This window comes from Antedon bifida, chromosome 11, assembly GCF_963402885.1.
Source record: "Antedon bifida chromosome 11, ecAntBifi1.1, whole genome shotgun sequence".
NCBI classification, from domain to species: Eukaryota; Metazoa; Echinodermata; class Crinoidea; order Comatulida; family Antedonidae; genus Antedon; species Antedon bifida.
This window is the reverse complement of record NC_136236.1, coordinates 8,746,460-8,761,987: the sequence shown is the minus strand read 5'-3', so window position 1 is coordinate 8,761,987 and position 15,528 is coordinate 8,746,460. Positions and strand designations below refer to the sequence as shown.

Genomic DNA, 15,528 nt, shown 5'->3' with positions numbered 1-15,528 from the left:
AGGTAACATACACCTATAGTAGGTCTATTATTCAAGTATTAATAAAACATTGTCGGTTCAAGCAAACATCTTTATTCCATTTATAACGTCTCATGTATAATTAATATTAATTATTTTGAATAATTTATTGTGAATTTTAGAATTTTAGAAGCAATTATTGAATGAAACAATAAATGAAGACATGCAAGTGGTTGTCGAGATATAAGAACCACACATTTTTAACCTTTGGCCTCGATTTTGGGCATGTTCGCCCCGGATAGCGAATTTGGCACGCATTCCATGTTGTTCGTTGGGGTCAAATTTTCCTATAACAGTTGAGATATTCTCTCCTAAATTATATGCATACAAATCTGACCCAGGTCCTAGACTATGGTGGATTGTGCTCGCCAGACCCTTTCAAACACCCCACCCTACAAAAATAAGCTAGATCAGCTGAAAAGTTCATGAAATCTTTTGTAAAACATGCCTCCCTAGTATTGAACAACCACCCCAAGAAGACATAGATCAGCTTAAAAGCTAACTTAAATAGTGGAGTAGAACTAACTCAAAAAAGAGGATAAACTAAACAAACAACAAAAGGTTTTCAACGGATTTGGTAGTATTGGGAATTTTCGACAGGAAATTGAAGAAACAAGTTAAAATTTCCATATACTTTAGGATATGGACATTTAACTTGTTTATTGACGTGTTTCTGGTACCAAAATATTTAGAAAATATTTATTTATATTTGCTCTAATGAAACATTTTGGCCAAAAATGCCCGGGATTTCTATTTCTTGCATTTTTTACATTTGAAATTGATATATTGTATCTTGGTAAGGAATGACTGTAGAAGTAAATGATGGCTCAAATGTTTGGGAATGTGCACATGTACATTGATTGTAATGAGACATTTGGTCACAAAATTAATGAATAAACGTAATGGTTGTTGACCTTAAACTTTTATCTCAGTTTCATTTCCATATCTCGGCAACTATGGGCTCTAAATACTGATAATATACATATTTAAATTTACTCTAATAAAACATTCTGACAATAAATTACCGGAAATGCCATTTTTTACCTTTTTACTTTTGACCTTGTATAGGCCTATAATGAGATATTTTGTGACAAAATGGTTGGAAGTATCGGCTGAGCCTACTGACACGAATATCACTTTGCTCACAGTGTACTGTGCACCGGACAATTCGTCATTGGCCGTTGAGGAAAATATCTATCGTGTTTAATATTTTTGTCACGCATTTCCTTTCCCTCACAATGTGCGCCGAATTTGCTCACTAGAAAATTCCACTGCGCATGTACAATCTAATTTATTAGTCAGTGTGTGGCGTATAGTTTTGTTTGAAAGCACGTTAGAAAGTTGTTAGAACACGATCACAGTTTGCGAAAATTATTTAGTGAGAAAACTGTTCTTCGTTCCAGATATTGTGCGCCGGCCTTTAATGTTATTGACCGTTAACTTTATTATCTATAGAGGAATCTCTATCGAATATACCCTTGAAAATGTTGCAATGAATGTTATCCTTCGACTTTGATATTTCTATGCCGTTGCTCCCCAACCAGCTGTAGTCAAAATACTTTGTTATCGCCCGCAACCCCACCCCATCACAAAATAGGCTTTCACGCATTGTTCAAACAACTCCACCATACTCACAGTACACATATTGAGGTTCTTGCAGCCAATATACTATAATACCTGTTTCTTTATGACACTGACAGAAAATAAAAGGAACACAAATAAATTTTCTACCAACTTATGAACGAAAGCCCCAACCTTTTCACTTGTACTTACGCAGCAATCAGATTGTTGAAATATAAATGTCCTATTGCAGACGTTCATGAGCTACAAGTACCGTATAAAATTCCAAATGAAGCCACAAATTAATAATAATAGAACACAAATGATGTAGTCTGCAACAAGTGGATTATGCACTGAATGTGAGATATGCTATGCATGCTCCGCAGCTGGTCATCCATGGAGCTGCACATTATAGCCGCCCTCAATATGTACCTCACTAAAGTTCTGTATACAATCAAACTAGTTTGGCAAAAAGTGTAATGTGCCCAAATATGGTAGTGATATGACATCATCATTTCCATATATGGGCACATCACATTTTCTTGTCACATAAAGTTTGATAGTGTAGACAGAGCTTAAGACCGAAGCAATGATTCTCGACTGGAATGAAGAGATTGATGGTGCACACCAGCCTACACTACATCTATCATTAACATAAAGCAGAAAGACAAACACCAAGAACTTAGGGGTATGGATAACACACAATGTCTTCAACTTTGGAAATCACGAGACATTTTGAATGAAAATTACTACACCTGCATTATGAACTATGAATTTGCACATCGATAAATGCTGTTCATAGAAACACAATTTTAAACTGTAATTGTGTATACTATTTAGTAACGAAGTAACTATCAATTAAAAATATAATTAAAGATCTGTATCAAGTGGGTCATATCAGAATATGGACATCTGCTAATACTCAGTGCTAAGACTAAATACAGATAGCTGTACCTCGAATTGTTGGTGTTTTTCACAATTTTAAATTCTTGATTAGTAAACTTGTTTATGTTAATCATCCAATACAGTTAATACAAATAGGTATTCTCAGTATTTTTATGCAAACATCGTATTTCCTCCATCACTTAATCGTCACAATATGGAATTGCTATAGTGTATATGTAAAAGTTAAAGGTTAATAAACGAATTATACGAAATATAAATTAATTTATATTCTGAAACCTTTGGGCCATAACTTGTATACGGTCAGTATAAGGTACAAAGATGGCGTTCAGGTTGTTGTCAAATGTTTCATTAAAGTGAATATAAATATGTATTTTCTCAGTATTTAGAGCTCAATTTTAAATCTCAACCACAGTAATAGTTGCCGAGATATGGAAATGCTACATTAGATCAATAACCTTTACTTCCAACCATTTTGTGACCAAATGTCTCATTACAAAAAAATGTCAATGTGTACATTCAGTTACAATTTAAGCCATAAGTTTGTATTTCTGCGGTCATTGTTATTTTTTCCTAAATTGTGGCGACCATCTAGAACAAAAAACACTTTCCGGTGGTCGAAATTCTTGAGATTTTTTCTGTTATTTATTAAACGTAATACTACCAAGAAAAAGGCTATTGAGTTAGTTCTAATTAACTATTTTTCACATTAACTGATCATATGTCTGCTGGGAGTGGTTGTTCAATACTAGGGGGCATGTTTTACAAGGTGAGCCTAAACCACCTAAAGGGTCTGGCGGTCACCCCCACCACTAAAATGGTCTGGGAATGGTCATTCATTACATTTTGGTCTATAGCAAACATTTACAAAAGATTTCATGAGGTTAACTTTTCAGCTGATCTAACTCATTTTTGGGAGGATAGGGTGTATGACGGGGTCTGGCGGACACATTCCACCACTGAAAATGTCTGGCAATGGTCTTTCATGATAGTTATGAGTTTGTTGAACATTTTCCCACCAGTTTTAGAGGGTTAACTTTTAAGCTGATCTAGCTCAATTTTGGCCTTCCTAAAATGGGGGTCTGGCAGGCACCTCCCACCACTAAAATGGTCTGGTTAACTTTTCAGTTGACCTAGCTCATTTGTTTACCCTTTACAATGTCCCTCCTAGCCACACCCACCAAAATAAACGCGCCAGACTGTCATTTCCATACATTGATATGTACGTAGATAATTGCCACATGCATAGAAATTGGTTAACTTTCCAACTAGGTCTGGGCTCTTGGTCTAAATGTAGAATTTACAACCGTTATCAATCTGGCATGACCGAAATATACGATTTCATTACAGCTGGAATTGATATTTATAAACTCCATGATTATGATTTCTTTCTAGTTTGGAAACACTCCACTACATGAGTATTTATTCACTATCAACCATGCAACAAAAATAGTGGCTTGTCTTATATGGCATGGTGCAGATGTAACGTCACAAAATAAGGTAACATACAATTATAGTATGTCTATTATGCCAGTATTAATAAAACATTATCGGTTCCAGCAAACATCTCTATTCCATATTCCGTCTCATTTATAATTAATATGAATTATTTAGAATTAGTTATTGCAAATTCAAAAACAGTTATTGAATAAAATAAATAATTAATTCAAACTATATTTTGTAGACATGCCATTTATTAAACGATATGTTTTTGTAAAACAATTATTCCATACTAAGTGAGTCTCGCAAATTATGACATCATATAATCGATTTTCAACCACACATTTGTATTACAATTATAGTAGTCCTTCATTGCATCTGTGTATTTTCTTGAAAACATTTTATTTCGGTCCTAATTTATATGTAGGAGTACATTTTTCGTTTTGATTTAATCAAGTAGGCCTACGATATACAAGTACGAAATAAAAACGTTCTCACTTCGACGTTTTGCAAGCGTTTCGTTTTCCAAGTAGAATGTTGACATTGATCAGTACCTGTATGCTATGTAACAAGCCAGATATGTTGTATATAAAAACGAATGAATTTGAATTTACAACCATTATCAATGTGACATGACCGAAAAATATGATTGCATTACAGCTGGAATTGATATTTTGTGAGATACATGAATATGATTTCTTTCTAGTTTGGTTACACTCCACATACGTATTTACGATATGCTGATCCTACAACAGAAATAGTGACTTGTCTCATACAGCATCGCGCATCAGTAACATCACAAAATGTGGTAATCCACATTCAATTATTGTAGGTCGTTTTGTCCTTATTATGAAAACAGTATCAGTTTCAGCAAACATCTCTATTCCATTTATGACGTCTCATTCATATTTAGTATTACTGTTTATAATTATTTATTGCGAATTTTAGAAGAAGTTATTGAATGAATGAAAAAATAAATGAAGACATGTCATGAATGAAATGTGTTTGTAGAAACAATTATGACATCATAATAATCGATTACTGACCCTTCTTTCACACGTTATGTTAAAGTAATCAGTCAGTAACCCTTCAGTAGGTCAAACTTAGCACTAGCCACACGATCATTGCAGTTCTCTATCCTCGGTATGAGATATGAATCTGTAGTAGATATGACATTAACCTTCCTGTAATCAGTGCAAAATAAGAAAAGATTTATCTTGCGTTGGAAGTTATACGACGAATGCACATGGAGAATTCCAAGCACTGCAACTAGACTGTATGATAGCATTTCTACGCCATCACACTCGCACGTCCTCGTGTATTATTGTTGTTTCAGTGCGCCATCTTGCGCCCTATCGAGGGACATTGTTATCACCATGCGTTAGTTGGTTCTAGTAGGCCTAGTGTCGATTGATATTACTTTCGTTTTTTTGTTAAAAACAATGGCAGCTTACCAAAAATAAAGCAGTTAACTCCTTTGAAAACTGGCGACAGAATTTATTATATATTTTTTCTCTTGATGCCAATCTTTCACCATTCCTTGCTGACGCATTCACTTGGAAAAAGAAAACTGCAGGAAACCCGACAAGGGGAATACTTGACGATGAGGACACTGTCTCAGCCACATCGAGAAAAACATCTCGCCAAAAAAATGCTCAACTTGAATATATGTTGAGCCAAATCGCCAACTTTTGCCCAGTTATATCCAGGAATAATATTATAAAGCAATCGACATCTCTTTCTGATATTTGGCAAAAAATACGCCAGCATTTTGGTTTACAGTCTTTGGGAGCGCACAACTTGGATCTCCCAAACTACACAACGCTACCAGACAAAAAACCTCAGGCCGACTCCAAAGCACACTGGTCACAGTATAACAATTTCTCCAAACAAATGGCTCCTAACCAAGCTTTTAGTAAATCTTGCATTTTGTGTCAATCTTCTCAACGACCACACACTTCACCCTCAGTAAGTCAGTGCAGATTTCTTCCAGCAGCTGATAAAAATAGTCTCGGAAAATCACATTTCGTACTCTGTATCGAAGACCTCACTCAAGGTCCACAACACCGGCCTAATCGACAAACCAGCTTTAGCCAGCCGAGTCAATGTTATTCAAGCACCATCTCTGAACACATCATATCCTCATTTTCCAGTGAAGGCGACAGTAGACATTGGTGCCACAACCAATCTCATTCAAGCATTACTTAATTTTGTTGATATGCATATGACACTGGCAACTGAGATTGCCCTATACTGTATACCATTGGACTTTTATTTCTGTATTCGTGTTACATGTCCACATTCTTTTATTTTGCTTTTATTGTGTTTTTTATTTTTTCAATTTTTGAAAGAAAGGTGGATGGAAGAGGCGGTTGCGCCATCACACTCGCACGTCCTCGTGTATTATTGTTGTTACAGTGCGCCACCTTGCGCCCTATCGAGGGACATTGTTATCACCATGCGTTAGTTGGTTCTAGTAGGCCTAGTGTCGATTGATATTACTTTCGTTTTTTAGTCGCGTGGACGCGACTCTATAGTTCACTATGTCGGTCGGTCGGTCAGTCTGTCGGTCTGTCGGTCCGGTATCACTATGCATTGTAGCACGCGACTTAATGGCTGTTGGCCTTGTTTATTAAAAGTGTTCATATCTTCGTGAAGTTGATGAGTCTTTATTGCCGCTAATCATATCATCACTCGTCACACCAAACGGCGAATCGTAATTTTGACGCAAATTTTTATTTTGTATATTTCGAAAGTATTTATTCTAAAGAACAATTGATGCAAATATCAACTGCGTATCTTTTTTCATTAAATAATTATTTTAATTATAATTTGGCGAATGTTGTATGATATTGTAATTATTCGTCGTCATAATCGCCTCAATAAGCAGCGATTATGCGATTCGTCACTAAAGCCCCTTTCTCACAGATGTGCCTGCAATATACCGGTACTATGCTGTCGTCGTGCCGGTATCGTTACCGGCATATACCCATTCTCATCGGACTATCGTGCCGGAAATATAACCGGTATATACCGGCTTTCTGTGACAAAGGAGTCGGGCATATTCGGCCAATAAAAAGTCTCTGACAAAATAATTATTGAGGGCGTCTTTTATTGTTATTATTTTTGTCTTGCGATATATGGCGGCGAATTTTAAGTTACAGATTATTATCTTTCTTTATAGCATATTTATGCAATACATGCTATGTACAGTATATTGTGCATATTATACAGGTACAGCAATTAATTAGCCGTCATCGGCAATCTGTAAAACACCTTAGAAGGCTGTAGCCCCCTCGTCGGGGAGCCTAGGAAATGAAAGGTAAAAATGGTCACTTTTTTAGGCATTTTAGGAATTTTTATAGTGTAAGTGTAGTTTTTGAAGACCTTCAGATCTAGTTTTCAAAATTGTCTTAGCTCAACCGTCCCCAATTATAGAGCTGGTCATGGATACTTATACATTTCGTTTCATATTTCGATGTACAGTATACAGTTAGTGAATTGTCTGGGAACCTAGAGCTCTCTTTTTTTTTAATTTTTTTTTTATATCCATGGTAGGGCTGGTTCTGGAGACGTACTGATATATTTTTTGTTTTATGCTTCGAAGTATAATAAGTTAAATTTCCGGGACATAGCAACTCTATTTTTTAAAATGTTCATAGCTCCACGCCAACCATGGTGGGCTGGTACTGTAGAGCTATAATTTCGCTTCATATATCAATGTTTTGAAGGGACCTAGCAGCTCTATTTTCACAATTTTCTTAGCTCCACCCAACCATCCATGGCGGGCTGGTCCTGTAGACTTATAATTTCGTTTCATTTATCAATATGGGCCTATATAAGTGCAATTTCCAGGTACCTAGCAGTTCTATTTTTCACAATTTTTTAGCAGCTCAACCCTAATGGTAGGGCTGGTCCTGGAGACTTATATATTTTGTTTCTTTTTTTCGAAATACTATAATCCAATTTCCGGGGACCTAACAACTCTATTTGTTTAAATGTTCTTAGTTCCATCTCAACCTCGGTGGGCTGGTTCTCTGGTAGACTTGTAATTGTTTTCATATATCAATGTATAATTTCAATCTCCGGGGACCTAGCAGCTCTATTTTTCAAAATGTTCTTACAGATCAGCCCATGGGTTTACACAGTCATCGGATCGAATCTCGTGAAATGTGTTTTTCACACAGTGTTTTATTTATGTACCATACAAAATGGAAAAAGTTGGCTACCCTAAATCTGATTAAAACGGCCTCAAATTACGCTATAACGCGTTGCTCCCTGGCCCCAGCCTAGCGATGCTCGCTTCGCTCGCATAGCCCCTCCGTCGAGGAATTTAGCCCCCGCGTCGAAAAGATCATGGCGCCACCGCTGATACGCCAGCTAGGCCTACACCAGGTAATAATAATACTCTTTCATTCTATTATTAGAACGTTAGAAGTATTAAAAACAAATTTGATACTTACCATTACGATCTATGTGCTCATCTTGTAAAACTGAACTATGACTTTGTAGCACTAAGCGATACATGGCTAAATAGTTATGTGACAGATAGTGGACTTACCTGTCCAGGCTTTACTACTTACCGTAAGGATCGAGATGGAAAAAAAACGTGGAGGTGGAGTTATGTTGCTTACATCGGATTCGTACAAAAGTAGACGTCTAGAGCACCTCGAGAATGAGGACACTGAATTACTATGGGTTGAAGCGAAACTTTCAAAAACTAATATTAATCGGAGTATATATTACAGGGAATAAGAATTGGGTCTGTCAATAGTCTTGCGGTTGCTGTTGAGAACGCACTTGCCAGACTTTAATTTTCTCAGTATACGATGGTGTGAAGATGGATCGCATGATACTACACAGTATAACAACATTGATGAACGTTTTATTGACTCTGTAATCTATGGTCATAATTTATACCAGTGCAATACTCAAGTGACATGCAATGACCATATTTTGTACCTAATTCTATGTAAAAAATCTGACTTCGTGTGCAATATAACGACTGGTAGCAATATATTTATATCTGATCATGAATCCATTTCCTTTAATTTAAGATTCGTTTTTTAATTCACGTAAATTGTATAATTTTAAGCGAGTTGATACTATTGACCTTATTCAGACTTTTAATCGTATTCCTTGGCACGTTATTGAAACGGACGATACTGTCGATAGCAATATTTCCGCATTGTATTATCTTGTTGATGCTGCACTTAAATATCTAGTACCAACAGTACGTCCTCGACGAAAATTACCTATGTGGTTCGACCACAATTTCTACAAAGCTCTTAGAGATAAGGATCGATATTTCAGACTCAGAAAAATAAATAAATGTGCAAGGTCTCATGAGCTCTTCTCATCTGCCCGTTAACATTTTAAGAACGAGAGAGAAACACAAATCATAATATGACATCGCTTTCAGACAATCACCGGGAAAACCCTAAAAGTCATGGATTAAATCTAAAACCAAAAGCTCTCACCTTCCAGATAAACTTGTACTAGGTCATAGATCAGCTGAATCTGACATTGACAAAGCTTATTTGTTTAATTGTTTTTTTAATAGACAAAGACCGACCGAATGTGTAACTGAAAGTGACCTTCCTGATTATTCTGTTTGGCTTCTCAGTACAGTCAATACTCAGAGTTTGCAATCTTCTTAAATCCATAAATACTCAAGAAGCTACAAGATCTGATAATTTAAGTAATTATGTTTTAAAAACTTGTGCCGACCCACTTTCCGTTCCAATTTGTTATTTGTTTAACAAGTCAATTCAGTCTGGTTACTTTCCGAAGATTTGGAAATCATCTAATATTGTGCCAATTCATAAAGGAGGATCAAAATCCAGTACTCCCGACTATCTCTAAAGTCCTTGAACGATTTATTTTTAACCGTGTTTGGACTCAGCTCTTACCTCTTTCCAACATGGCTTCGTGCCTAATAGATCATGCGAGACCAATCTTGCAAGTCTGATGGAAACTGCTTATAAAGCCGTCGATGACAAGAAACAATGCGACAAAATGTACTGATTTTAGCAAAGCTTTCGATTCTGTTCTCTATAATAATCTCCTTTTAAAATTAAAACATTTTGGCATTTCAAGTAATTTACTTTCCTGGTTTTCTAGGTATTTTGACAACAGGCAGAAAAGAGTTGTCATTAACGGTATTTCATCTGATTTGCTTCCTGTTAAATTGGGAGTGCCCCAAGGATCTATTTTAGGCCATTTAATTTTTAATGTATACGTTAATGGCATTCCTACCATATTTAAATCATCACATTATTTAATGTATTCTGATGATCTTAAAATGTATAAAACAATTAGTTCCAGAGAGAATTCAAGTCTCCTTCAAAAGGACCTTCACCGATTGTGTGAATAGTCACAGAAGTGGGGATTGGAACTCAACCCCGGAAAGTGCAACATTTTAAGTATTACCAATCTCCTATACCATTACTGATAATTTCATTGAAAGAGTTCCGACCCAAAAAGATCTTAGGGTTTATGTTGACTCTAAACTTAATTTTTCTGTTCATATTAATTAAAAAGGCTAACCGTATGTTGGGACTCATGTGGAGAAACTGTAAGGATCTTCACCCTCAAAATTTCTCTTTATAAGACGCTAATTTGACCTTCTCTTGATTTCGGTTCTGTTATTTTTTTATAATTCAATTAGTGTGGTTCATGTCAATCGTGTTGAAAGGTTCCATCATAGTTTCATGCGCTTTGTCTCATATAAGCAAACTGAGCAAATTAATTCGGTTAAATGTTTATCACCTAAATTACGTCGAGCTTACATTGATCTTAAGTTTCTATATTATTATATACATAGTAATTTTGATTGTAATTTTATTTCTTGTTTCTTTATACATGTACCTTCTCGTAGATTAAGATACAAACTCACGTTTCATGCTACCTTTTTATCTTTTTGGCATTTGTTCTTGTATTTGTATCCGTTTAGTGTTTACCCTCCTGTTATTGGCGAATTTATTTTGCTGTTGGTTGGGTTTGGAAATAAAATTTTTAAAAAATAAAATAAAAAATGTATCAACACGATTATGATTTTCTTGATTTGTGGTGGTAAGAATGTTTGGTCGTTTGTCTTTAAGATGAATAGCAATATATGTTTTCTGGTAGTGTAGGCCAAATTAGAAAGAAGTACATATGATTGTAACTTCATCCTCATTGTTTGTACCTCCTTATATACAATAGCCTACATCCCTTGCAAATAAATTACATAAAACGAACAATTAAAACCAAAAAAAATAACAAAACACAATGTAAGCATAATGTACAGTATTTCATATCATACACCTACCGGGAGCTAATGAAATTACCAGCCAGTCAGATATTATATCGGCCTAAAAGTGGGCCGATTCGTCTCGTCACACCTGGGCCGAATCATCCCGCATTCATGCTATTTTCTAGATCTATAGCAGCTTAGGAATAGTAATTAGTAAGAAACATAACATAGCCTAGTGTTATCACTGTATTTGCTGTTTGGAGAAATGGTAAAGAAGTACTCAATTGTGTTGTGTACGCCTACCGCCCGTTTTATTTGAAATGGCGCACGGAGTGCTGTCGCTATACTATAACTGCAGCTACGCTGATCACATCACATGTGCTGTATCGATATTGCTACTGACCCGAGTGATTTAATTGTGACGAAGTAAAACGGCCGAGAATTCCGAAAGCGGCATTCGGTAGTTGCAAAAAATTGGCACAAAAACAATTTTTCTTACAAATTGTTCGTTATAATATAGACTAATGGATAGAGGGAAATTAAAACATTCCCCATCTCGAACGGCGCTAGTATCATACTTGCGGTTTGGTAGGAAATAGACACATTTTGGCACACCCTTTTATTTTAATTTGTTTATTATTATACTTAACTACAATCATTTGCTGCAATAACATGTATGTATAAACATGATTATGAATTCATTATAGGATGGAAACACCCCACTGTAAGATACACATCTTTAGGGCATAATTTATTGAATAAACGCCCTGCTTTGAATAATTTCCCTCTCAGAATGATAAGCAATTTGATTAATGATATATGTTACCTTTATTATAACCTCACAGCCATAGAGTGAGTGGGTTGCCGAGCGGTTAAGACAGTGGAACCGTAGTCATGACGTCGGAAAGGGTTCGAGGCTCACTCGCTCCATGGGTCTGGTGGTAGAACGAGTCTTCTCGGATAAGGACTATAAACCGTAGGTCTAGTGTACACATCTAGCTCATGTGCACTTTAACGAAAGTAGTGCATCTTTCTATACGAGTAGGGGGTTACCCCGGTGTACTACACTACCACACAGCCACTGATCATAACAAACAAACGAGGACCCTTCCTTCACAAGAACTTGATAGGCCCCCATAATTAAATATGGTTATAAATAAAAATAAATAATATAAAAAAAAATAATAAAATAAATAAATTCGGAACAAAAGACATGGTACTTTAAACTGTTATACTCACCATCTAAGACACTGACACAAATATCAAGTTTATTTCTACGAATTTATTATCTATTTAACCAATAGATATCCATTAAAACATGCATTTACACACAACACAAATAAGTAATGCTTTCCCAGTTTATTAAGAGTATACATTTAACAATACATAATATTTATTTCTACTGATACTGTACAATGCTAAATACTACTAAAGCTTAATAATAAACTACATTTGGCCTCTTGGGGGCTACCACTCATATGACATCGCTGTATTAAAGGTCCAGTGTGTTGTCACAGGAGCCAGTAAATCAAATTGTTGTTATTAAGTATATCGGTAAGGATGTAAGTGACATCCGTTAGGTAAATTGTGGAATTTGGGGGCAAAATAATTCCCCAGAATTATACCAGCCAAATGAGCGAATAGCATGAGTAACATATGAGTAGCGCCTGTGTTGAAGTTAGGTGTTGGATGATGCCGGGGATGGCCGGGTGGGAAGATTGAAAAGTTTGTACAACTATTGAACGGCTAATTTAACAATGAGGTGTGCTAGTATGCATCTTAGTAACCAACTAAAACACTCTGAATTCCCATTGGTTGCCAATTAGAAATTAGCCTATCCTACATTTTTGTGGTTCCACTATTAGATATACCCGTTGGTCTATAGAAATACATTGTCAATTACTGTGGTTGGAACTTTGATAAAGTGTCTCCCTTGACTAACATTCACTTTTTAATTAATTATTGTTTGTATGGAATAACACTGTATGGGCCTAATAAATATCCCTTGGTAACTTCTGTTTTTACCAATTCAGCAACCGTATCGGGTTGCCTTGTAGCCGATTTTAAGTTCTTACATTCAATTGATTGCTCTGGAAGTGATTTGATACCTGTAGAAAAACCATATACCAACCCGTCTAACAAATAGTTCTTTAGATACGTGTTTGGACACAGTGACATATGCTTATGTAGCTGTTCAATATTTGTAGGGGTGGTTATTGTTGTATCATAGTTAGCGGTTTCGTTTAACGTTGTGCAGTGGCCCCTATCACTTGAGGCCCCTGTCCGTTTTTTGACCACCTGCATGCTGACTGTGAGTGGCCGCCTTTACATAACAAGCAAATGTGAGATAAATTGCAGTTTGTCTTTACACACCCTCCATCACCGTTATAATTGTTGCAGATTTCTCTGCCTTGATGAAAAACGTGTCGTCGACCATACCAGTCGTTGTCTGCGTTAGGGATGGCCGTATTCCTAGTAGCTTTCTTAGGTAAATTTTCGGATATATCGCAGAAGGCTGTACTGTGTAGTGTGCTGCTGCAATAGTTGCATGTGTTAGGGCGACTATTGGCAAAAATGTTACAGAAAAGCGTGTTATTTCGTATGGACCAGTCGACAAGGACATTGTTGTATCTCAAATGTGATGCCGCAATTAAGCTAAATTGTTTGTGATATTCATAAAAACCATTTCCAGGGTATCGAGAAGCCATGTCTACAATGTCTCTTTCGTATTTGTCGAGCTCCTCTCTCCGCTGGGGATGAGCAGTGCACATGATGTTTTTATAAATCCCGAAGGCTTGGATAAATTCTCCAATATTGAGGGATTTTGCCAATCGTGGATCGTGTTTGAACGAATTAATTTCATCTTTATTGTCTCGGGGCGAAGCATTAAATAAAGGAATTAATAGAGAAGCAAGATTAGTGTTCCTACCTGATACTATTTGTTGGCGGATTGCAGGTGATATAGTTTCCACCATGGGCAGTGATTCCGCAGCGTATCCAAACCTGGTACGTATGTGTGTTCCTCTTTGTGAGGATTCTTCAACAACAGTTGCCGACGTACTAGGCCGTTCGAGTGCCTCGACTGCTGAACGAATGTAGAATGGCTCCAGTATGATGTCCTCACTTGTCATTGCCCTAGAGCTAGTGGCATTATTATTGATTGGTGAAGGACTACCAACTGCCGGCTGTTGTTGAGAACTCCACGAACTCACTGTTTGTGTCAATGATGCCACATTTTGTTGCAGATTTTGTACTGTTGTAGACAACTTAGAAACTAAGTCGATCAGTACCCTGTTTGTAGGATTTCTACTCTCGGCAACTTGAGGTTCGATTGCTGGCCGAGAAATAGCGGATTCATTGAATAAGCGCACCAACTGTGCCTTTTTGGCTTGAGATGGGTGTACAATTCCAAGTTTTTTAAGTTCTCCTTTTAGTTTCGCTACAGACCAATTAGAAACTCTCTTATCATACGGCGTTGAGCGTTTGCTTCTTGTTGGAGCCATTTTATTAATATCAGTAAAATTAGTGAAAACTGCCGTTGAAGAATAATAAATGAAATTGTGTCTCAAATAAATTGATTACAGATTCGCTTGAAATGTACTAAATACGCACAATAGATTGAAAAGTTTGTACAACTATTGAACGGCTAATTTAACAATGAGGTGTGCTAGTATGCATCTTAGTAACCAACTAAAACACTCTGAATTCCCATTGGTTGCCAATTAGAAATTAGCCTATCCTACATTGTTGTGGTTCCACTATTAGATATACCCGTTGGTCTATAGAAATACATTGTCAATTACTGTGGTTGGAACTTTGATAAAGTGTCTCCCTTGACTAACATTCACTTTTTAATTACCTGTAGAAACAATATACCATTCATCCTAACACTTCTGTTACTCTGAAATCTACCCACATTTATATACCACATCCTTAGTTAAAAGTACTTGTGCTGTGTATAAACTATAATTTATTACTTTAAATTTCCTTTAAAGTAGTTGAAGATGTATTGTCCCCCTGACAAAAATAATTATTTTACATGTTTTGTTGAATATGTCACTTTAATGTCACATAATAGTTATTCACTTTGACCAAAATTTAGGTAGAAAAAAAAATTATTTACCTGAGAAAAAAGTAATGTAAAACAAAAAAGGGTAAAATTATCTGCCAGACAATGAATAAGTGAAATCATTATTCTCTTTCGTGCTTTTTTTTCTTATGGAAGTGAATAATTTCATTAAAACTACAAAATGGTATATTCAAAGTCTGACTTTATAACTCTTTTTTTTAATGATTTTGGGGGCAATACATCTTTTTAATTAATAATTATTATTATTATATGGCCATACATCATTGTACAACCTGGAAGC

The 15,528-nt window shown here is 36.0% G+C and overlaps 1 protein-coding gene across 1 annotated transcript in view; it reads left to right on the top strand.

The window, feature by feature from the left end:
* LOC144856257 (uncharacterized) overlaps positions 1 to 15,528 on the top strand; it is a 166,300-nt gene that overhangs the window by 109,387 nt on the left and 41,385 nt on the right. The window lies entirely within an intron of this gene.